Raw genomic sequence first — 23,005 nt, 5'->3', positions numbered from 1 at the left:
CTGCCTGCCTAAACATGCTGCTCCATAAACAAATTGGTCTGTTTGTCAGCTGACTTCACAGTGAGGTAAGAGAGGACACACACACACACACACACACACACACACACACACACACACTCCTGCTGCCGGGTTTTTCCTCACATCTCGAGCCTTCGACCACTCGGGATCCGTAACTTCTCCTGGGGTTACAACGACTGCCAGCACACAGGAGAGGCAACGAAGATTCAATTTTTACTGTAATGATTGGCTCAAATATCTTTATTTTAACTGGAACGAGCTGAATTTCACAGGAAAATCTGAAACAATGATTCACATCCTTTCTTACATGAGAGCACAGTTCAGTATGGTTTGAAAACTGGACGTATTCGACTGTGTCAAAGTGAAAAGCCTGAACTATCAAAAAATGTGATTTTATTTATTTCAGATTTGGGGGTGGGCATTGATTCCTGCATAGGTGGCATCCTTTATAGCACTGAACTCAAATTCAGTGAGCTTTTTCTTTCAAAGGGTTTTTGTAGAAGGCAGACTGCACAACAGATTTTTCACACTTAGGGAAATGGGACTAAATAAAACCCACCGATTCAAAGATTCACAAGTGTGGCCCCAACACTTATAATAGTCTTAAATGTCCCCCTGAAATCTGTCTTATGAGAATTTTTTAGCATTAGCCGCCACATAAAGCAGCCAGCATGGTTCAAAAGTAAAAAGGAGTGCCACCATCAAAACTCAATAAAAAAGCAAATCCAGGGCATCTGTTTGACAGCTGATTCTCTGAAGTGCAGAGCTACAGTGTTAAAATCAGGAATTTTGGCCTCATCTGCTCTTGTATACGAGCGACCACCATGCTCATTCCTTTCTGCTTGGGGGGTTCCCCTGGTGTATGCTTGCTGCAAAGAAAATAATACTGGAAAATCCAACATATCTGAATATTCCCACGCTCAAAATAGAGGCCAAAGCCGAGGCACTGTCTACATATTTTCTAAAACGGGACATCATCGTGTGCGATTATCCAGATTTTACAAAACGGGACTTTACAGCTGTAGAATCGCTTTCCATTGAAAAAGCAAACTTAATAAAACCGGAATAATGAAGTCATCATCCAGGAAAACAAATCCTCTGGAGTGACTTCATTTCCTGCAGTTAGACCAAAAACAGAGAGACTGAAGGTTTACGGTCATCTCTGCTGTCCCGAGGGGTCGACTTCTCACAGCGCCGAACTCCAGCAAACTGACCTACATGTCCGAGGAAAGTCCCCCCGCCTGCTCAGGCATCTTGTGACCGGATCGGACCGACTCACTGAGGATGACTTGGGTCACAAGGTCAGCGTTTTTTGTTCTTTTTTCAGTAGATCACCCAGGCTGATCGTCACATGTCCGTTACACTAGATTAAGACACATAATCTGAAACATGCACCCAGCGGATGTTACAAATCAATTTAGAAAAAACCAAAAACACATTTTTGTGTTCAGCATGTCTCAACAATAATACAGATTATTGGATTGGCCCTATAATGGTTTTTCTTCATTTCTGTCTCTCTGTGACATCACAGTATGACCCTATGAGGCTCAGGCTTCAGGTTGCTCTCAAACTTTATTAAAGGTTGTTTCTGCTCTTGGCTCTGCGTGATGTCAGTGAGATGGGATATCCCTAATATGAGTATCTGCTTTTCTAATCTCGTTTACAAGTGGAAGCAAGTCAGAAGAGAGCTCTCATGAAGGGAGGAAGGAGGTGAAATGACAAGGGGCTGCAGCTACAACTATAACGAAGGAGTCAGTCACATTCACTTTAAGCAGCAAATCAAAGTAAGATTTTAAACACCTAGTGAACAGCTGAACAAGCTGGAGGTCATTTCTGCTTTTTACAGCCGCCATTTAAATGCACTGGCTATGCCGCATGCATGCATTGTGATCGGATTGCAGTACACAAATAAGCGAGCTCGGTCACATCCCAGGTTAAGTAAGTCAGTGTCAACCCTGGACAGGTTTAAAGAAAGACTTGCTTCCCTACAGCTGCTGCCAGCAGCTTCGAGTTAGCAGTAAAAGGTGATGTGAGAGTTTTGTTTTTTTTTAAAGGATGCCAGGTTTAAACAGGTTGTGAGAGCTGTGTGTACAGTGAGAGCGTGCAGGTCCTGCAGCCAGAACAAATTTGCATGCTGTCATGATTCCCTAAATAGAACAGGGAAACACACGGACAAATGTCACGTGGAAGCTGTTTTTACAGTAAGAGAAAATGTTTTTTAAAGACATTTGAGCATAAAGATCTGTGTGTGTGTGTGTGTGTGTGTGTGTGTGTGTGTGTGTGTGTGTGTGTGTGTGTGTGTGTGTGTGTCAGCCACAGACCAGGATCCTATAGCCGGTAAAATTTGCCTACAAAAGAGGTTCCCAAAATAGAACAGGATCACCTTTGATATCTGACACTGCCGGCGTCTCTTCGTGCACATAAACGCACAAGCTTGCACCTGTGCTTCAAGTCGAGCCGGCCGTCAGACGATATTTACCTTCAGGGCTGAGATGGTGACAGTTGGATTTCTGATAAACACATAAATGATGCACGTACTCAGTCACTCACTCCGTTATAAACCTCCCTCTCACCTCTGCTGCAGGAACCGCAGATCACACACTTTTATCAGCTTTAACAAACAATGTAACCAACAAAACTAGAACAGGTTTAAATAGTGGCCCCTTGATTCATCACAGTGATGGTGCTAAGAGGACAAAAGGCCTGGAGTTCACACCGATCATGGAGTCCAATTGAAGCCTCCTCAGATTCACACACTCGGCTGACAATGAGCCGTAGATCCTGAGAAGAAAGGAGCAAAAACTGCAGAAGCTCCAAAGATTCAAAGTGTTTATTGTCACGTGTGCAAAGAAAAAGCATTAATAATAAGTGGAAACAAAAAAATAAGTTGAAGTGTTAAATATATTTATGTGCAAAGGAGCTATGAGCTTAATATGCTGGTTTGATATGTGAGATGACCTGATGTGCAAAAATTATTATTGCTGTTAAAATAAATCAGCTGTTCAAGAGTCTGATAGCAGTGGGGAAGCTCCGAGGTCCAGTCAAAAGTACCTCCTTTGGTTTTGGCGCTCGGTCTAAGCTTAATTTATCCATTAGCATCGCTCGATAACTGATTAACTGACGTGTGGGATCTGAAATGCTGCTCGTCACTCTGACATGAAAAAAATACCTCAAATTTCTACCTGCTCGAGAAAAGAAGCCTCCAAAGATGGAGTGGGAGTCCAGACTTCATGTGTTTTTGCCTGTTTAAAATTTCATCAGTTTCTGAAACATTGCTGATGCATTTATTTTATTTTTTGATTTTACGTTTGCTCTGATTTAGTCTGTATTTTTATGCAGCGCTGCATACGAAGTGTATCGACACGAGTGCACCAACTCGAGATTAAATTTCAAACCAGTAACACAAAAAATGCCTTAATGCATTTTAAATTACTGCACAGTACTACTGCATAGCTGCAGGCAAATTTATAACTGTTAATTTGTTTCTGACTATACATCCATGACGAATCGCTAAACAGGAAGGCAAGTGGTACCTGGGTATAAACTGTTTATAAATGCTTTATAACACACTGTAAAACTGTTAAAATATTATATTTCATAAGCTTGTTTCATCGCGCTTTCTGAGGTCAGAAGATTAGCAACAGTCCAAATGCTGGTAGGGATTCAGTTTCCTGTAAAAAAAAAAAAAAAAAAAAAACAGCTCGACAACCTGCGTGTCAAAATAAAAGACGATCTCTCTCCTCCCTCCCAGCATGAACGTTGCTCCATGCTGCCCTCTGTCTCTTTGTCCGAGCTAAAAATGATGACAAATAATCTCCAAATCCATCACGAACCACATCTGCAGTGAAGAAAGAAACATCTTGAAAGCCCTTCAGGTAAAAGAAGGATTAAAGATATAACCTGATCTGAGCTGGCATGTGAAAAAGTCTGTGGCCCATCGCTGGAAAGATCTGATAGAGATCACTTCAGCGCAGACCTCTGCCTGTCGATAACCTACAAAGTGCTGCGTTATCAGGGGAGCCGGTGCGTTTCACACGCCTTCAAACAAAAGCTGCTTCAGGGAAAATGAAAATGGAGGTTTAATACCTTGTAAGACTATTGGTTTTAACAGTGACGTGAGGAGTGTGTGTGTGTGTGTGTTGAAGTCTTATCAAACCCTACTAAAAGCTACTTAGAAGGAACCCACAGGACTGACCGCACAGCCTCAAAATAGACGCACACTTCCCAATTTGCAGAATGTGTTAATGGAGGCCACACACCCTCGTACAGGCACTTCTTTTTAGGAATATAATGCTGCCTCGTTCAGTGCAATTTTCTGCAAACAGCACAAAAGGTTGGGTTCAATTTGCTTTATGAGGCTAACACCCTGCCAAAAAATCCAGCTGTTCACAGAAGATTGTTGTTGTTTTTCTGCTGATGCTTCTGGAAAGTCTAACATCTTTCCCTTTAACTCCCTGCTGCAAAAACGTCACTTTTCTGACAGCAAGTAGAACACAAGGTTATTCAGTTAAAAGTGTAATTACGGTACGTGCTGCGAGCTTGCATAGTGGTCAGTTTATGAAAGGACAACAACATGATGTGTATCAGCAGATATGTCGATTTATCGTGTTCTAAAAATAATCCATCCAACGCAAAAGCTGCAGCATTTCCATGCTTGGAAAATCATTATTAAGCTTTTCAGGAAAATATCGAACACACTGTTTAACAGCAGAAAGATGGAGTGATGACACTGCAAGTGGTTTCAGATGTTTGAATGTTGAACAAAACAATAGAAACCAAGACTTCTGGAGCTCGAGGCATTGATTTTTGGGTTTTTTTCCTTCAGTATATCGATATTGAGTTAGTGGTGCAGTAATTAATTCCTGCATTCAACAATATTCTCTAAAAATCCACCATCTTCTCAGACACTTAACAGCAGATTGTTTCTTTAAAGACAACAAAAACCTGTGTGTCCGTCATCAGCAGCTGAAATCTGATCCAAAGCTGCTGCCCACGCTGACCCCAGGACAGGAAGAAACGGAGCGTACAGCACCCTGAACTACGCGACCTTCCGGTACTTTCAGAAACACGATGAGTGGTGAGCAATCGATACACAAAAAGGGAAGATTTTCAATGATGAACCCGGCTGATCACGACGACTGGAGCGGCGTGATGTCTGCGGGGGTGACGTCACTGTTGGCAGGGGTGTTTTTACTCTCGAACGCCCGAGAGTTTGGCCATGAAATAAAAGGAGGAAATGATTTGGACAAGGAAGAGTGGAAACTATCGACTGAGCAAAAAAAAAAAAAACATTTCTTCAAGCAAACACTCTTGATTGCTTTGGCAGACGTATTAAATTGGATGGACGGACAGCTGTTGTACTTGGATGCTCCAAAGAGAGTATATCTATAAGGTATGAGCTTTTGAAACACCACAGATAGTGAACTCTTAAACAAAAGAAGAAAAAAGTCACCTCTCCCTAACAGCGACTAATAAAATTATTGATATGCAATTAAAACATGTTCCCGTGTTCCTGCTGTACATCACATCAACCGCACTCCTGCACACATAAACCCAAAGAAGAGGCTTCCTCTTTAATTCAATTACATCCGCCAGCTGCAATTTGGAGAAAAGGAGGAGGAGGGAAGGAGATGGAGGAAGTGGTGACCCAGACTTTGGCTCTTGGTGTAGCTGACTGCGATCTCAGGGGGGGTGCAGAGTGGCTGAGCAGCTGTGTTAGCCAGGAAATGTACAACAGCACAGAGAGGTGCAGTGCAGCAGATACAGCCGGCCAAAGCTCGACTGTTGTCCCAGTGGTTACACAGCCTCACGCCTCCTGAGCGTGTAGCTGTGGCAGGATTAGGAATTAAGATTTTAAACATTTTGGTTTGTAGCGCTTTCCATATCTAACATTAGCAACCATCCCAAATACCTGCGAGTGATTTCAGAATAATTAAGCAGCACATCATCAATGTCACGTGGATGTCAGTAAACTGGCTGAGGACAGTTTATTATTAAGGTTTTTACCTCTCTGAAGTTCTGCAGCATGATTAAACAAACGCAGCTGGTCACCAATAACAATGGAAACGTGTACGGTTAAAAAGAAGGGATTCACAAGTAGCAGCACAACAACAGCAGTGGTTCCAGTGACTCCAGACATGCTGGCAGAAGTGTGGAACAACCAAAGGGGAGGGGGACACTGAGCACAGGGACCATCGTAAGTTTTGAAAGTAAAACGTTATATTGATCCATGAATTTAAAAGGTTACAGCAACCCTCTGTGTATGCATGAATGGATAAAGGGGTGTGTCACAGCAATGTGGAAAACGCATTAAAACCAGCTGACAGATAGCAGGCTAGCTAGTGCTACTGTTAGCTGAAAACTTGCCGACGTGTCCGCTTTTATCCGAACATCTTCAACTTTTAAAATAAGAAGGTAACAAAAGCCTCATTAATAGATCTTCAAACGTGTACCACAAGCCAAAGGGCGACTTTACTCACTCAGTCATCCGCTACATGTAAAGAACATCATACAAGAGCTAGAGAACAACTTCAGGTCACCGATGATACAACTCAGACAGGTGACACTCGTACAAAAACACGTACCTGTAACTATACACATATACAGCAACTGAACATCTGCAACAAGGACACATAATCAGTGACAAGCAGGTAAATTGTTTTTGTTTATAAAGCAGCAGCAGTCTCGTGGCCAATCAGTGTAGCATACTGCTTCGGCAACACTGCTTTTAGTTTATAGTAGCATATAATATAATTAAGTATATGAGTATGTGAATGAAGTGCATTATAGCTCTGGGTAGACATGGCTGGACTTTTCAAAGCAAAAGGTGCCGATCAGGCGCTAAAAGTTCAGAATACCTGAGGTTAATAGTTCAAATGTCTACACGTGGTTAGAAAGTTTGGGTGTGGAAAGAGACTATTGAGACTCTTAGCAGCTACCATCCCGTCATGGACTCTTTCAATAATAAACATGTCCCAGTTGGCTCCAGTCGAGAAGCTCGCTGGCCTCCAGCAGACGACTGGCTGTGTAAATGTTTGAGTTCTGGAGCAGGGCGTTGCTGGAAAAGAACATGTGTGCTCAGTTAGCTTTCAATGGGTAAATAAATCTCCAGGTTAAACCGATCATAAGCCCTTTAGAGCAGGGGTTGTGCTAACGGTTAGAAAAATAAGCTTGTGTGAGGATTGTTACAGTTTTCCTCTCAGCTTTGGATTAAAATCGCTGTTTGGGGTTTTTAAACCTCGCTGTCCACAATCACAGCTGCCCACAATCCCTCTGCTCTGGCTGGACTGGAGTCATCTTAATCCCTGAAGATTACACATATGCTCACATATAGACACATACAACTGTATAATCCACCGGATCTGTGAAAACACCACTTTAGCTTTTCACAGCCAGACACCAGATACGGCGAGCTCTTCCTGAACGCTCATGGGAACTAACGCATCTCCGGCCAGAAATCGCAGAATCGGTGCTACAGTGTTTACTGCCAAATGGCATTCTGGGTAATAACGTGAGCCACTAGGCTGCAGTCACTAGTCAGCATAAAGCATCAAAGGAGGACTTTGGTCTAACTGCTTAAGTTATTAAAACTGTATATTATGTATATTATGTAAAACTACAACATTAAGACCACTAACACTTGAAGTCAATACCACTCATCTCTTCTTCAGTGCTCTGCTGGGAAAACCTTGCACCCACGCCACAAAAACTGGAAGCACTGGAACGAGCCCAGTCCATGCTTATGCCTCACCCTGCAATCCACAATCCCCAAACCATTCACTGCCAGCATCCTCGTGCCAGGCACAGCAGGACACCCCGTAAAGTCCGGAATCCATGAACCGACTGGTCCAAGCTGTGCTGGCAGCAGCAGAGGCATCTTCAACACACCAGCCACATGGTTTTATTACTGCAGATTTCAGAAGCAGCTCATTTTAAAGATAAATAAAAGTCAGAGGTGTGCACACATCTGGCCCAGCAAATGATCAAATCAGTGTTATTCTGAAGCTGTTTAACTGATCTGAGAGATAGGAGGTGCAAGATCATTCCCATTTTCAGCCGAAATGACATGAAAACTCTGATACACAGAAATGCAACAAGCTGTGGTTTGCCCGTGTTACAGGGATCCCTGCAAACCCGAGCTAGCCAGAATTGCATTTGAATTTTATTCCAGCTGACAGATGGAGCCGGGGAACCTCAACCAGAGCACCCTTCAGCCCTCCAGGACCTAACGACTGGCGATGTCTGTCTCTCTAGAATATTACAGTTGTTTCTAGCCTGGCACGGTGGGAGCAGCCGAGGCATTTCCATGTGCTGCTGTTGATAGTCAGCTGCAGTGCTGCTTAGGCACTCGCGTTCCCCCCTCCCGTGCTCCACCCAGAAGCTCTGAGCGGCCCGACTGAGAGGAAATACCAGCGTGTGCTGCTAAAACAATGTGGTTTTAATCTGAGAGGAGTGCGGCCCTTTAAAACTACCACTCAGTTTCTCACTCGAGAAGACGCCGTTCCTCCTCTGCAGCAGCACAGAGGCCTCTTTTTGTTTATGAATCTTTTTTCCCTCTGCCTTCTCATATCCCTCCATCCCACTTTGGTTGTTCGGATTGCTTTCACACGACCGCTGCTAATAGACTCCAACACTGCTCAATGTGTTGGAGAACGCTGGAGCACAGAAACAGGCGTAAGCCCAAATCAAACATGGCTGCAACCATAAATATTAGACAACCAGAGAGGAAGAAATGCCAGCTGCCACAGAGCAAAGCGGGCAGATGAGTTTGGAGTCGGTTTGCGTTGGATGGGTGGACGAGACGTCTCATCGACTTTCCCGAAACTCCTTCAAAAAGGAGGAAAACGTTTTCTTCTCTCTGTGCAACGAGATAATGAGTGAGTCTGGCAGCAGAGTGCGCCGTCATTTTACAGCTGAAGTGGAATTCATGTGGACGGAAGACTGAAGAAAAAAAAAAGTGATCTTCTATAAGCAGAAATGACACTGAAAGCAGCACATTTTCCCTTCAACGAGTCAACCTTCAGTTTATCCCAGATTCCTACAGTTCAGAGCAGATTTGAAGCTGTGCGGCTGCACAAGCGGGAAATCCAAGGGTGTGACTGCCAGAGGAGTCTGATGCGACCACAGGAACTGGGTGTGAAACACGGCAAAAGCTCAGATTCAGTCGCAATGGTATTTGAAAAATGGCCTGCAGGGTGAGCTGATGGTGAAGACGAGGAAGGAGAAAATAATAAGATCGTGCAGAGGAAGGATCACAGGGTTTACTCGACAGAACACTTAGCACATCAAAAACACCTCAAAACCTTTCACTCTTCTTCTTTTTCAAAGACGTGAAGAAAAAAAGAGGATATTTTTGGTTTGAGTGCAGAAACCGGATATTAGCACGAGTACTCAGAAAAAGACGCCATCCTCACTGAGAATGAAAGTCATTTTGCATGTTAAGAGGCAACAACAGAACAATTTAAGTTAAATAATGATTTATTTAAAATATCAGATAGAAAAAAGGGAGCATTTTTTCCCTCAAACTCATCCATGAAGAGAGCGATGCCAAAGTCACACTGAAGAAATCTGCACTTTTATTCAGGAATAAAACTCTGGACTATTTAGGATTTAATGATGAAGTCAGGATGATTAAAGTTACAGTCTGGACCAGAATCTCAAACTCAATTTACACCATGAGCTGAAAAAACTGAAAGTTTTTGTTCATTTACAGAAAATTCTCCACCATTTAACTTTTCTATTAACTAATTACTTTGGTGTAGCATTAATGGTCATGTGGGAGGTCTTTATCAGTAAAGATAAAGCTGTAAAATACATTAAAACACACTTATAAGTCCAAAATCTTTGTCTTTCTTCACATTTTAAAAAGCAGTCCTGTGGGGCTGGATTAAAGTCTTCGCCAGGCCGATTATGGTCCCCTGGCCTTATGTTTGACATCCCCTGTGCTAGACCGTGCCGAATTAAAAACCACGCCTAAACATTAGCTGCTAAACTGAGATAAATTCAGGTAACATTTAGCACTTCAAATGTAAACACCAGACTCGAGACTATCGGGCTGTTAGTGAAGAAATAAACATCATGTGATGGTAATAATTAGTGCACCGTGCCTCAGCGTGTTCGCTCCATGTGTATTTCAGGCCGTAAAAGCGGGAAACATCATCTGCAACAAATTAAGACAAAAACATCAAACAGTCCAACATAGTTTGAATAGTTTACGGTGTTGCTGCACTTTGTTTCCCTCTCATTTGGATTAAGTAACAACAGCAGCAGCAACTGCAGCTGGACGTCACCCTGCAGCCGTGAATGCCTCAGACTGGGCTCTGGCAACTGGGATCCCAGAAACCTTAGCTATGCCTTAGTTATACCAGCAGGGAGGGAGGGAGGGAGGGAGGGACGGACGGACGGACGGACACACACACACACACACACACACACACACACACGGCGCTCAACCACCTCTGGTGACCCCAATCGTTCCAACTGTACAGATTGAGTTTCCACAGCATCTGTGCCAGCCACATGTGTGTATCTAACATGGCTAATGTAGCTAATCCCCATGACACACACACACACTCAGGCAGGCAGGCCATGGGTGGTTGTATCTGCAGTGGTGGGCAGATATCAACAACCCAAATCCCTGTTTGACCTGCTAACACAGCAGCTGGTCATTCATTGGTCAAATATACACAAATTATGACTATTTTATACCAGATAGTGTCTTTAGTGCAATAAGAGCAATATAATACAGCAATATATTAGCATTACAATCCTCAATGAAATATAAGTAATATTTCTCCTGTCTTGGAAATATATACTGTGGGAACAGCTGTGCATGAACTACATCAGACTAATACAGATACAAGTTCACAGAAATTACATGAAAAGAAACTCAGTTCATAAAGATCCTTCAGAAGTTTTATTCTACTGTTGTGATTCCAACATGGACTCATTTTAACAATCTTTTCGAGCTGGAAACACGATGGTGTACTTCTACATGTGTCAGCAAACCCACCCCGACACAAACAGTCTGATGGACTCCAGCAGCAAAACCAAACATATAGTTCAATAGTTTTTTTTTTTTAATGATAAAATATTCTGATTCCCGGGAAAAACAAAACAAAGAAAAGCACAAGAAAAACATCGTTGTGGGTCAGCTGGTTAAGTTAAACATCCCTGAATCAGAATTTCACAGTTGGTATATCCCAAATAGTCTCTTCTCCAGAACTAACAGACCATAATAAACTGTTTTCGTCTTTGTTCTTAGTCATCTGTGAACTTAAACTAAACACCTTCGAGCCTCACAGCCAGAACCGTACCTCCATCTAAGGGCAGATTTAGGAATCTGTGGCCCTTCTTTTCTGCTCTTTAATTGGGTAAAACAGTCAACAGGCTTATTTCAAATATGGCTGTTTGAAACCTTCTTAACACAAATCCACATGGAAATGTTAAGGTTACACCTCTTCTATAAACTCAGCCTGTAACAGAAGATCAATGGAGCTGTTAACAGCCAGTATTTATTCAAAACAGGTGGTCAGCTGTTAGTGCTGTTGCCAGTGTGCCTCCTGCCAACCCGTCCAGTAAGTGCCCGCTCTGTTTTATGCAGTGCAGGCTGAAACCTCAGAGTCTCTTGATCTGACACACAGGCTCAAAATCTCTTAGGACAAATCCTGTGTCTTTACTCTAATGTCTCCAAACTGATGTTATCATAAGTAAGTGATGGTAAAATGACACACACAGCACCTCTGGGTGCCCGTCCTCAGTCTTGCCTTTAAAATGAGCTCAGACGAACTCTGCAACTCAACACAATTTACCTCTTTCTAAACATTCTGCTTTCCCAGCAGCAGACCGTTAGAAAGAGACATCCTGTGTACTCCTCGGTACTCATTTACATTTAGATGAGCCCATTAAGATCCATAAACCACCACCCACCTCCTCACATGGTGTCCGCCACCTTCTCATTCACCTCGGTTAAAAGACAAAAAAAAAAGAAAGACGGGGAAAAAAAAGGTGAAAATAATAAAAATCCAGCAAAATGATTTGATGTGGGGAAGGATGCTGTTTTAGGAGAGCTGACAGAGGGGGAGCGCACTGGGAAGAAATCCCTCCTCGTCCCTCCGTTGTTCCCATAACGTCTCCTCCAGCTGCTCTTCAAAAAGTGACAGGTGGAATGCAGCCTCCGCACACATCCAGCTACAGGTATCTGTTTATGTGATTATGGTTGAAGAAACCTAACAAGACGCTAATAAAGAGAGACGTCAGAATAGACAAACCATTTTTTTTGTAAGGAGGCGTTTTCCTGCTTTGGCAGAGCAAAGTAAACACGTGCAGATTCTAACTAGAGGTCGTTCGATTAAAGGGACAGTCTTAATATTGCTTAATTTATCTGCATTCCTCCAATAATCTATTATTGTACTCTACATCAACACATGCCAGCATCAGTTATCAGACCAGCAACCTTTCAGAGACACCGATCATCACTTCCCATAAGAGACTCATCACCGAGGACCTCAAACCAGTTTTTAATTCCCTGATTTCATTACCGTTACTTCCTACATGTCAGCTGACCCTGTCCAAGCCTTAGGTACTTTTTTTCTTTCTAATAAGTAACTGAAGCCAAGACAAATCCTTTTTCAATTTCAGCAGAAATCATAACATCGGTTTCCTCACAGACAGCAAATAAGTGTTGATATGACGGTTGGACTGTGTAAAGCTCGGGGCACAGCCCAGACAGGAGGAAGGGCCCAAGAGCCTGAGGCAGAAATTAAAGGAAAGTGAGAGGTTTGGGACATACACTGTTAATCCTTGTAAGTCCAGAGTGGACGAGTGTATCAGGCCGACTCATCGGAGGAAGGTTTGTTGCAACGGTTACACAGAGCAAAATGTAATCTCTGTCTGAAACGTAGTTAGCATCTTCTATTCCAGGGGTTAGAAACGCAAAGGAGCTCCATCTGTGAGCTGGGGATTTACACACAGTTTGGTTCTCACGTACGCAGTGATGATCAACAATGTTACTGGTGTGGTTTCACTGGGACATTTCAGTTTGATTAGGATGGAAGTAGTTCCCCTTTTCTTAAATCTGACCTTTGAAGGTCAGGTCCCTTTTTAAATGCTGCTATGATCTTATTTTTATCTGATCTTTACACTCATTGACACATTGTAACACTTCTTCCACTACTTGTTAACGCAAATATCTAATTAGCCAATCACATGGTAGCAACCTAAAGCATTTAGGTATGGAGGCGTGGTCAAGACAACCTATTGTTGGTGTGAGATTGTGCAGTACTGCTGATCTACCGCACAAACATCTCTCTGGTTTACAGCAGGGATGGGGGAACTCCAGGCCTCGAGGGCCGGAGTCCTGGAGGTTTTAGATATCACCCTGGGTCAACACACCTGAATCAAAGGATTAGTTCATTACCAGGCCTCTGGAGAAGTTCAAGACATGTTGAGGAGGTAATTTAGCCATTTAAATCAGCTGTGTTGGATCAAGGACACATCTAAAACCTGCAGGACACCGGTCCTCGAGGCCTGGAGTTCCCGACCCCTGGTTTACAGAGAAAGGTCCAAAAGGGTTACAGAAAGCATGACTAAGACCACGACACAGAATTTGGTGTAAACAATATGAAAGAACACGTTAATCCTGCAGGTCTGGTTTCACCTGAAACCTCTGCTGATAATGACCCACACACTGTTTCACCACTTGGATCATGTGATGAGGCACATGATCAATAGCGGGTCAACAATCCTCTCGAGGGGAAACTCCCACTAAGGTTTAAATACCTGAGACTCTCCACCACTTATTCTTAGAACTGAAGAAGCTTAAGTGAAAGAAAGAATCCTGCTAAAATTGTCCCCAACCACGACACATTAACGCTGCTGCAGCAAGATGCAGGCATTTCCCATCTGTAGCAGGTCGAGGTAGAGCTGGTTTAAACTCCTTTTTTTAATATAGTTTATTATGGGTAATTAGTTCCCACAGGGGTCGGGTCCATCCAAAAGCAAACAATTCTATTAAACCACCAAACAATGCTCTTTGGGCCTGTAATACTCACTCAAATTAAACAATTTATAAGACGTTTAGAGTGAAAACAACTTTAATGCAACTTCTGAAAACACAGACGGGATGCTAACTTTTAAGGCGTCACAAATCGCTGCTGAATGAAGCGGAAGAGTAACGAGAACAGTAAAATTATGCTTCCTAATTTGCTAAAATTTGCAACACATGCTCCCGAAAAAAGTTCAAGTCTGAATATCACAACAACGCAAAGTGCCTCTAAATGTTACTCATCACTCTGAGATCCACTGACAGTCAATACGAGTATATTGTCACGGTTGAATGTGCTGCCACATGATGTCATACTATATGTGACAGTAACCAATCATCAGGTCTTCCTTTGAGCGAATCAGAATAATCAATCACACCCACTAAACCAATAAAGCCTCTCCTGTGAACACGACACAATAAGCCAGTGAGTTAACAATTACCACAAGCTTCACCAACCAAAGCTTGTGCCTTTTTCTGCTGTCCTCTCACTGCCATATTTGTAGAGCAGGAGGAGGATGAGGGGAGTGAGGAAAAAGAGGAGGAGGAGAAGAGGGGAGGAAGAGTGGCTCAGATTTCATTACATTCTCTACATGAGTAAAATGCCTGGGAGGCTCCTGCCTGCTTCCCTCTCTGCTCCCTGCTGAATGTGTGTTTGCACATGCACGCACTCCTCCGTCGTTTTCACCCTCTCTCTCACTTTCTCATGCAGAAAAAAAAAAAACTACCTGTCAGGATTTCGGGTTTCTAAAATGGATTTATCCCACAGGGTCGCTCGGGGCCGCTCCCACGAGCCACAGCTTCACAGAGAGACGAGGAGACGCAAAAAGGAGTAAAAAGAAAAGAAGAAGAAGAAAGGCTCTCCAACATGTGTGTCGTACATCTACAGTCATATATACCCAGCCCTGTTTTCAGGTCATGTAACATTCATGGCAATGAATTCTAATGAATTGAATTCACTTGAATTGAGGGGAGGCGAGCGAATGATGCAGCTAAAGATAACGAAACAGACAGGAAGAGGGAAACGCACACCGTAACACAACCTGGCTCACAGCAGCCGGTCCGTTTCATGCACGGGCAAAAATCGGACCGATCGATCGAGCTGAGGCGAGAAGGAGAAGAAGACAGCGCCGCAGTCATGATTTGTGACGTGTTCACCGCAGCGACATGTTCCAGACTCGTCAACCAAACCCCGACGCATACTGATGAGCCGCATCTAAGAGGAGCGGGCGCTCTGCTGCAAATACACCCAGCTGCACAACAAGAGGCAGCCGTGGCCATCGTCACAGCGAGATCAACAGGTGGTGTTTGTGGCTCTGAGAGTGTGCACTGACACAGTTTCCTGCTCAAGCGCTGATGCTACACTGCAGTGTGCTTGCTTTTTGCTATTCAGGAGTAGAGCAGGGCGATATGGCCAAAAATATTTATCACGATATATATTTGAAAATTTGCGATAACGATATAACCGATGATATAATTGATGCGAGACAAAATACAACTCCACAACATTACTAGCGCAAAAAGACAACCTTCCATTTATTTTCACTTAAACAAGAAGCTGGTTTTTATGTACATTAAAGCTTTATAAAAATTTAACAGTGCAAATGCAAATTCCTTGCTGAAAGTTTAACCAAAAGGCATTTCCAGTAGAAATGGGCTGACATATCCTGAGCATAACCATGTATAATATCCACTGAAGTTAAAAAGAGGTGCTTTGCAACATTAAACTGCAGTGTGCAGTACGCATTTTTCGGACCATAAGGTGCACGGGATTATAAGGCACATTAAGTGAAACAAAGCAGTCAGATAAATCAAACTTTATTAAACTCATTCTTCTTGCTTCCTCCACTTCTGTACCATTGATTCATTAATGTTGAATTCTCTGGCAGCTGCTCTATTCCCATGTTGCTGCAGTATATTAATGACTAACCTCGTATTGTGGATGGATTATCTCAGTTGTTCTCCTGACTGAAGTTTGGTCCGTTTACAGCATCCTGCCATGCGATTGCATTTGTCTCTAACCATGAAGAACCTTCACGTTAACTTTTATAAGTGGAAAAGTGTTAGTGTTCGTCCTCCAGCTTCACTGTTTATGTTATGCTAACATAGCTGTGTCGCTAGCGATCACGTAGCACATCATTATATACCAGCTAGCCCAACTTCAGTAACCCTACAAACGTCACTGCTGTTTAGTTTCCTGTCTTCATTTATGTTGGAAGTGATAGCAGAGCTGTACGTTTGATTTTTTTCAGAAATCTCTCAGTCAGAACATGCTATATCATGCTTAGGTAACTAGCAAAACTAGCGAGCTAACTTCCGCTAGCTTCCTGCTAACTTCTAACTCCGTTAAATGTAATAACTTTTGTTTTCATGGATGCCTGGAAGTTAAACTTTATAGTTACACCTGGTAAAGCAGCAATGCTGATCGTTTTATTAAAGATGAAAGAATTTAGACAGTTTTTAACGCTCAGTGATGCTGCAGTGTTCGTTTGACCTGAAGCATACGGAGTTTAGGACCCAGATTACTCCCAGATTTAAGAGCATCTTAGTCCGACAAATATGACAATAACGACGGCCGCTTGCATGTTCTGCAAAAAAATGTGCTTTGTTGTGTATCTGACGGACAAACACCAAACCAGTTCCACATCACGGAAGTTGCACCATTTTTACAAACCAATTCTGGTTCATCTGTTTCACTCAACAATCGGCCATGTGCGTATGAAAACAAAGGCACTGCGCATGCGCGTTTTACTCCCATTCTATCGCGATATTTCATTTTCCTATCGTTGCCTAACATTATACCGGTATTACCGTGAACGGTATAATATGGCCCAGCCCTATTCAGGAGGTGTTCACACCTGCACTGAAGGACGGACTGACTCACAACTTTGTGACACTGGAAGTCTTGGAAATCGCAGGATTTTAAAAAAAGGGGGAGCAAACCTTCAATCACGACAGTTTGTCTTGGCACAAAAAAATAAATTTAACATCTTATTGAGTGCCGATGATGCATGAAGCAAAACATTCTTTATTTTTCTTATACAGCCCCTCACTTCATTCTGTCTCGAGCTCATTTCGCCTCCTGTGCTCACTCAGCGTTCCTGGTGTGGCCGTATTGGAGATATCGCTATGATATTGTACAAAAACATATGATTGTTTAAAAAAAGACAAGCCAGGAGCTGCTGTAGCAGCATATAACTGGACAGGAAATAAGAAAAAACATGAAAGGGACAGTTTAAACACCACAAACCAGTATTTTTACATTACTGTATGCCAATTTCATAAACATTTCTCATTCGTCCCTAACATAAAAGGATTACTTTCAATGACCAACATTAAAAGCAGACAGCAGAGGCCAGGATGGGATTTGAGATTTAACAGTAATTTACCATTTTTAGTTCCTTCTTTTTATTCTGGAAACTTTTTGAAAATCCACTCCACTGCATCCACTACATCCTAAAACCCCCACAAACACAGCCTGACACGCAGAGTGAGATTTACTGATTGCAAAGGGATGTTTTAAAGATAAACGGAGTCTCCTGATTTATCAGGAAATATGATGAAAAACCACAGCCCTGTATGGAAATGCCAAACCTGATCGAACTGAAGATAATGTCACCATTATAAAGCATTATTTTTTTTATGTTCTGAGTTCTTGAGGAGTATGGATTTAGTCCAAATATGAATTTAAAAGTCCAGGAACAGATCCTTGGACCTTTTGCAATAATAATTATTATTATTGTTTTTAAATTTTGGGCGGATGTTGTTGGACTCGACTCGTCAAACCAAAAGTATTTGCATGAAGAGACAGCACGAGTTGTGTTCAGCCTGTCCTCTTACTGCCTCAGTGAAAACCTAAAGCGAAGGCCGTGCAGCTGTTTCACCGTTTGTCCTCATCAAAGTCTGTTCAAAGCCAGACCAAGGATAAGAAAAGCTCATTATCTGGGGTCTTAATGGTGAGGATTGTTCATCCAAAACCCTCAGGACAATCTCTGTGATTGTGAATGTTGGGCAAATACTGTTACCTGAATAACGTCCAAACGGTTGGGTGAGATGGGTAAACACTGGGACTCTTTTGCAAGAGGACACTGGTGTTTATCCTATTAGCACGCGGGCTGGTGCGGCTGTGATGGGGCACGTCCCCTGGAGCCCAGATTTACCTGGAAAACCAACTGACATGTCAGGCTGAATGCTGCTGTTCCAGCTCGGTGAAGAGCTGAAGGAAGCACAGTGTGCTCAGCTTTTACTCCTGTGTAACACTGTGCAGCACAAATACTGAGTCCTAGAAATGAATAGTTTTTTTTTCCTCAAACAACCTCGACTGTGCTGACATTATTAATTTAACCACTAACAAATATTTAAACCACTGTCAGCTTTACCACGTAGCAGCGAGCTACATTTCTCTCAGACAGGTTTAAACTATTATAAAAGTGGAACAAATACAAACTATATTATACATGGATAAATCCATTTCTACACTGATAATTGGATACTATAAAACTATTAAACTCATCAGTCTGTGTACAGCAGCTCCGTGATTACCCTGAAACAATATTCTGGTTGATTAGATGGCTGAGATAAAAATGAGAAACTGTTCTGATAATCACTTGGCATTTGTTCATGTGTAAAAGGAGAGAAGTTCTGCATTACTCCCTGGAAACAAAGCCTTCAGTGCTTAGATCTTTGCTCTTACAGTTTAGCTGACCTAAGACAAAAAGCAGAGGAATACAGCCAACACTTCCTCAGGTTAGCGACCTGGTAATCAGCCTCAGTCACACAGCCATAAAGACCGGTCAGCGCCCGCCTTGCTGCTACAGTCATCAGTTTGTCTGCAAATAGTCGTCAGCTCCCTGCTCAGTGGTAGCTTTTACTCTGAAGGCAGACTTTCTCAATATTTCACTAACACTTAGAGGTGTGTGTTTGCAGACATTTCAGCAACTTCCATGCAAACTGCATGCAACTGCAGCGATCTGCTACACAAAAGCAATCACAAGCAGTTAGCACCCTGTTTGTACCTGATTTCTACCAGTGACAGCTAACCAACGTTCAGCAACCAGTATGAGCGATTGCTGGATTTTGCCAAGTGGTTGCTGACGCGACTCTAGACCTGTGTGACTGAGACCTAAAGTGAAAAGCAACAGCATCAATCTGCATATATTTTTTATCATATTACCCCATTTGATCACTTCGCTCTCGCTCTGCAGGCCTACTTGTTGTTCCTAGAGTATTTAAAAGTAGAATGGGAGGCAGAGCCTTCAGTTTTCAGGCCCCTCTTCTGTGGAACCAGCTTCCAGTTTGGATTCAGGAGACAGACACTATCTCTACTTTCAAGATTAGGCTTCAAACTTTCCTTTTTGCTAAAGCATATAGTTAGGGCTGGACCAGGTGACCCTGAATCCTCCCTTAGTTATGCTGCAATAGACGTAGGCTGCCGGGGATTCCCATGATGCACTGAGTTTTTCCTTTCCAGTCACCTTTCTCACTCACTATGTGTTAATAGACCTCTCTGCATTGAATCATATCTGTTATTAATCTCCGTCTCTCTTCCACAGCATGTCTTTATCCTGTCTTCCTTCTCTCACCCCAACCGGTCGCAGCAGATGGCCCCGCCCCTTCCTGAGCCTGGTTCTGCCAGAGGTTTCTTCCTGTTAAAAGGGAGTTTTTCCTTCCCACTGTCGCCAAAGTGCTTGCTCATAGGGAGTCATATCAATCAATCAATCTTTATTTATAAAGCACTTTTCATACAAAAAATGTAGCACAAAGTGCTTTACATAGTTAAAAGCAGCCCACCCCACCCTCCAACTCACTCCCCACACTCTCATTAACATAAATGATGTGAATACACACATATCTCTCCCCCCACCCCACCCCACCCACACACACACACACACACACACGCACACTCAAAGAGTAAAAATTGGGCTGGGTTGTTGGGCTCTTCTCTGTATTATTGTACGATCTACTGTACAATATAAAGCGCCTTGAGGCGACTGTTGTTGTGATTTGGTGCTATATAAATAAAATTGAATTGAAATTGTGTGTTTAACCAGACACATGGTAGCTGTGCTGTCTCTAAACAGCTGGAACGGGAAAACAGAGGTGCACAAAAGTCTCAACCATTTAAGGGCAGTCCAATATCTCTACTCATTATCTTAGTAAATACATAGATACCCATTTACTTAGTTTTGACTAAGTTTAAGCACACAAAGGTTTCAGGATGGAAATGCTCCTTCACACAGGTACAGCTCAGCGTACAATAAAGATCGGGGTTAAAGTTCGTTCTGTCTATAAGACCTTTTATCTCTGTCTTAAAAACTTTCATTTGTCTGTCTCCTTTTTATGCAGCCCCTCGTTTCTCTTGTTTCTTCAGCTCATCATATCAGCGAGTACATTTTTTCCAGTTACTCCACTCTTCCTTTAGTCTGCTGTAGCCTTCTGTCAGGGATTCTCAAACTGTCATCACTAAAAATAACAACAAGCTGTATTCTGGTGTAATCAGTGATTACTGTATGCGAGTGATGTTTTTAAAAGCCTCAGCAGTGTCGGTGCTTTCAGCTTCAGATGAACGAGGAGCCAGGTGTGTGTTTGTGTGTCCATGTGTGTAAAACAGGATGTGGGGGGAAAGAGGCAGAGGGGAACTGAGAAGGCGAACCAGTCAGGACACAGACATCCTGATGAGACAGAAACCACTGACACACACACACAGTGATGATATGTTAACATGAAGAAAGAGGCACTCACATACAGCGTGAGCCTGGAGGAAGGAAAACTGAGAAACACACACACACTGACCTCAGTCCTCCTCGCTGTCACAAGATAAATACTAGTTGAACAGCTTTAACAATAGGCCTACACTTCCCATAATCCCACAGGGAGACAGACTGTAGCAACAGAGCGGCCTCTCATTTTACACAGAAGCATAAAATCTTTATTTTAACATCCTGCGGTTCAGACTGTAACAACAGGCCTCTGAGCATCAAATTAAAATCAACTACCAGCTATTTTAGAACGGCCTGAACATTTTCTCAAACACACTTTCAGAGAAATGGAACCTGCTTGTGAGTTGGCAGGTTGTTATTACGGGTGGATTTATCACAATGGTCCCTTTTCTTTCTCCCTTATCAGATTTCTGCCCCTCTGTTAACTCAGGAATGTCTCTGGCCTTCAAGTAAAACTTAAGACATCGCTTTGTTAGCGGTTTGTAATTTTATACTTGCAGTATGACTTTGCTTGTGTTTCCCAGAGTTTGTAAAGTAGAAATCGGCCTCCTGTGGAACCAGCTCCCAGCCTGGGATCATCAGAAAGCCACTACAATTAATTTGATGTCTCTTTGTTATGCTGCTAACTAAGGACAGCTTGAGTTAGGCTGCTGTGGAATCTGCAATGACCCACCCAGCACCGTTCATCTACTCCTTTCTATCATCCCATCGCATTTATACACCAGTACTGCACTCTTGATATTCTCTGTCTCTAAAATCATGTGTTTAACTACTTAAACTTACATTTTGTGAACAAATGCGTTCAAAAAGACAAGTACGACCAGCCTACACACAGTGCTTCATGATAGATAACCTCCTTATAATGGTAAAAACAAAAAAGCTGAATGTTGAATGCTGTGTGCTGCTCATTGCTCTTCCAATAATCCCTTATAAATGGGCACCAATAACAACAGTAACGTGTGCAGACCTCTATAGCCCAACTTAAAGAAAAACCCAGCTTATTAACCTCCAGGAAGCTCATTTATTCACCTCAACTCAACTGCTGCAGACTCAACTCATTCTCGACTTCATTAAATGACAATTAAGCTACTGAGCACAAACGTGGGTCGACTGTTGGAGTGAAAAAATGCAGCAAAACAAATTTTAAAATAAAGCAAACACTGCTTCTCATATCGTTCTTCACACTGAATGATGTCGTTGAGCCTTTTATGCGGCGCTGCCAGCTCAAAGAAGTTTGAGGCAACTGCAAAGTTTTCCGACAGAGTTGACAGGAAGCCGCGAGTCCATAAAGTCCCCATTAAAACAGCGTGCGGTCAAAGAGGCGTGTTACAGCTGGATACAAAAGCAAACACACACAGCGGCTTATTACAAAGTGTCATTAAAAAAGAAACGTTTTTGCTTCAGCATGAATTATTTACCCTGTGACGACCTGAGTGCACAGCTCCAGCTTAAACTTCACCTACAGTGAAACCTCAGGTAAGCACTGGCTGCATGAGCTGAGGTGTGCGATTTCACTATGTGCATAAATGATAAAGTAGTGCTTTCCTAGTACTAGTACTGACAGTATGAGAAACATTCCTGCATCACTTGATTTCATGCGCTTTTAAAAGCCTCGTCTATCACGCACAAATACTCCAGCGATGGATGCATTGGTGGCAATTTGGCTTTCTGTACCATATTCAAGGGCACTTTGAAAATGCACCAGTCTAGTAAGTGGATAATCTGCTGTAGCTCGTGAGCATCAGCAGCCTGTTTGCAAAGAATATCTCCTGTGAGCCAACACGATGTCTGCACTCCTCACCAACGGGTCATCTGGATTCAACAACAAAATGAAATGTAACTGACAGAAGCCTTTATATTCAAATCCCTGCTTCATGGTGCAAAATGATGTGGTTAGAAATGATAAATATGTGATTAAGGTTTTGATACAACATGGGGGGGGGGGGGGGGAATGTATATTATATATATTAAAACAAAAAAATTACATATATAATAATTGACAATTGTTATAAAGTCAAGAGTGTCACATTTTCTTAGAAGCCTTATTGTCACACGTGTGTCTGAGCGCACCAACTGCTGTAACAATTGATTCAGACAGATAACGATCCCGTAGGGAAAAGTCCACACTGGAAGGCAGGAAAGGTGACGGGGGCATAAAGATTTACAACCAAGACACCGCAGCTCACGTGCACTTTGAGATCCTCCAGTTTGTTTCGCTTTTGCCTCC

The 23,005-nt window shown here is 42.7% G+C and overlaps 1 protein-coding gene across 7 annotated transcripts in view; it reads right to left on the bottom strand.

The window, feature by feature from the left end:
• The window catches only part of LOC146553084 (disco-interacting protein 2 homolog C), a 199,788-nt gene that overhangs the window by 105,189 nt on the left and 71,594 nt on the right, over positions 1 to 23,005 (bottom strand). The window lies entirely within an intron of this gene.

This window comes from Mchenga conophoros, linkage group LG18, assembly GCF_057382185.1.
Source record: "Mchenga conophoros isolate Kocher_MC1m ecotype Shallow Benthic linkage group LG18, M_conophoros_male_GT1.1, whole genome shotgun sequence".
NCBI classification, from domain to species: domain Eukaryota; kingdom Metazoa; phylum Chordata; class Actinopteri; order Cichliformes; family Cichlidae; genus Mchenga; species Mchenga conophoros.
This window is presented reverse-complemented; position numbering and strand designations above follow the sequence as displayed.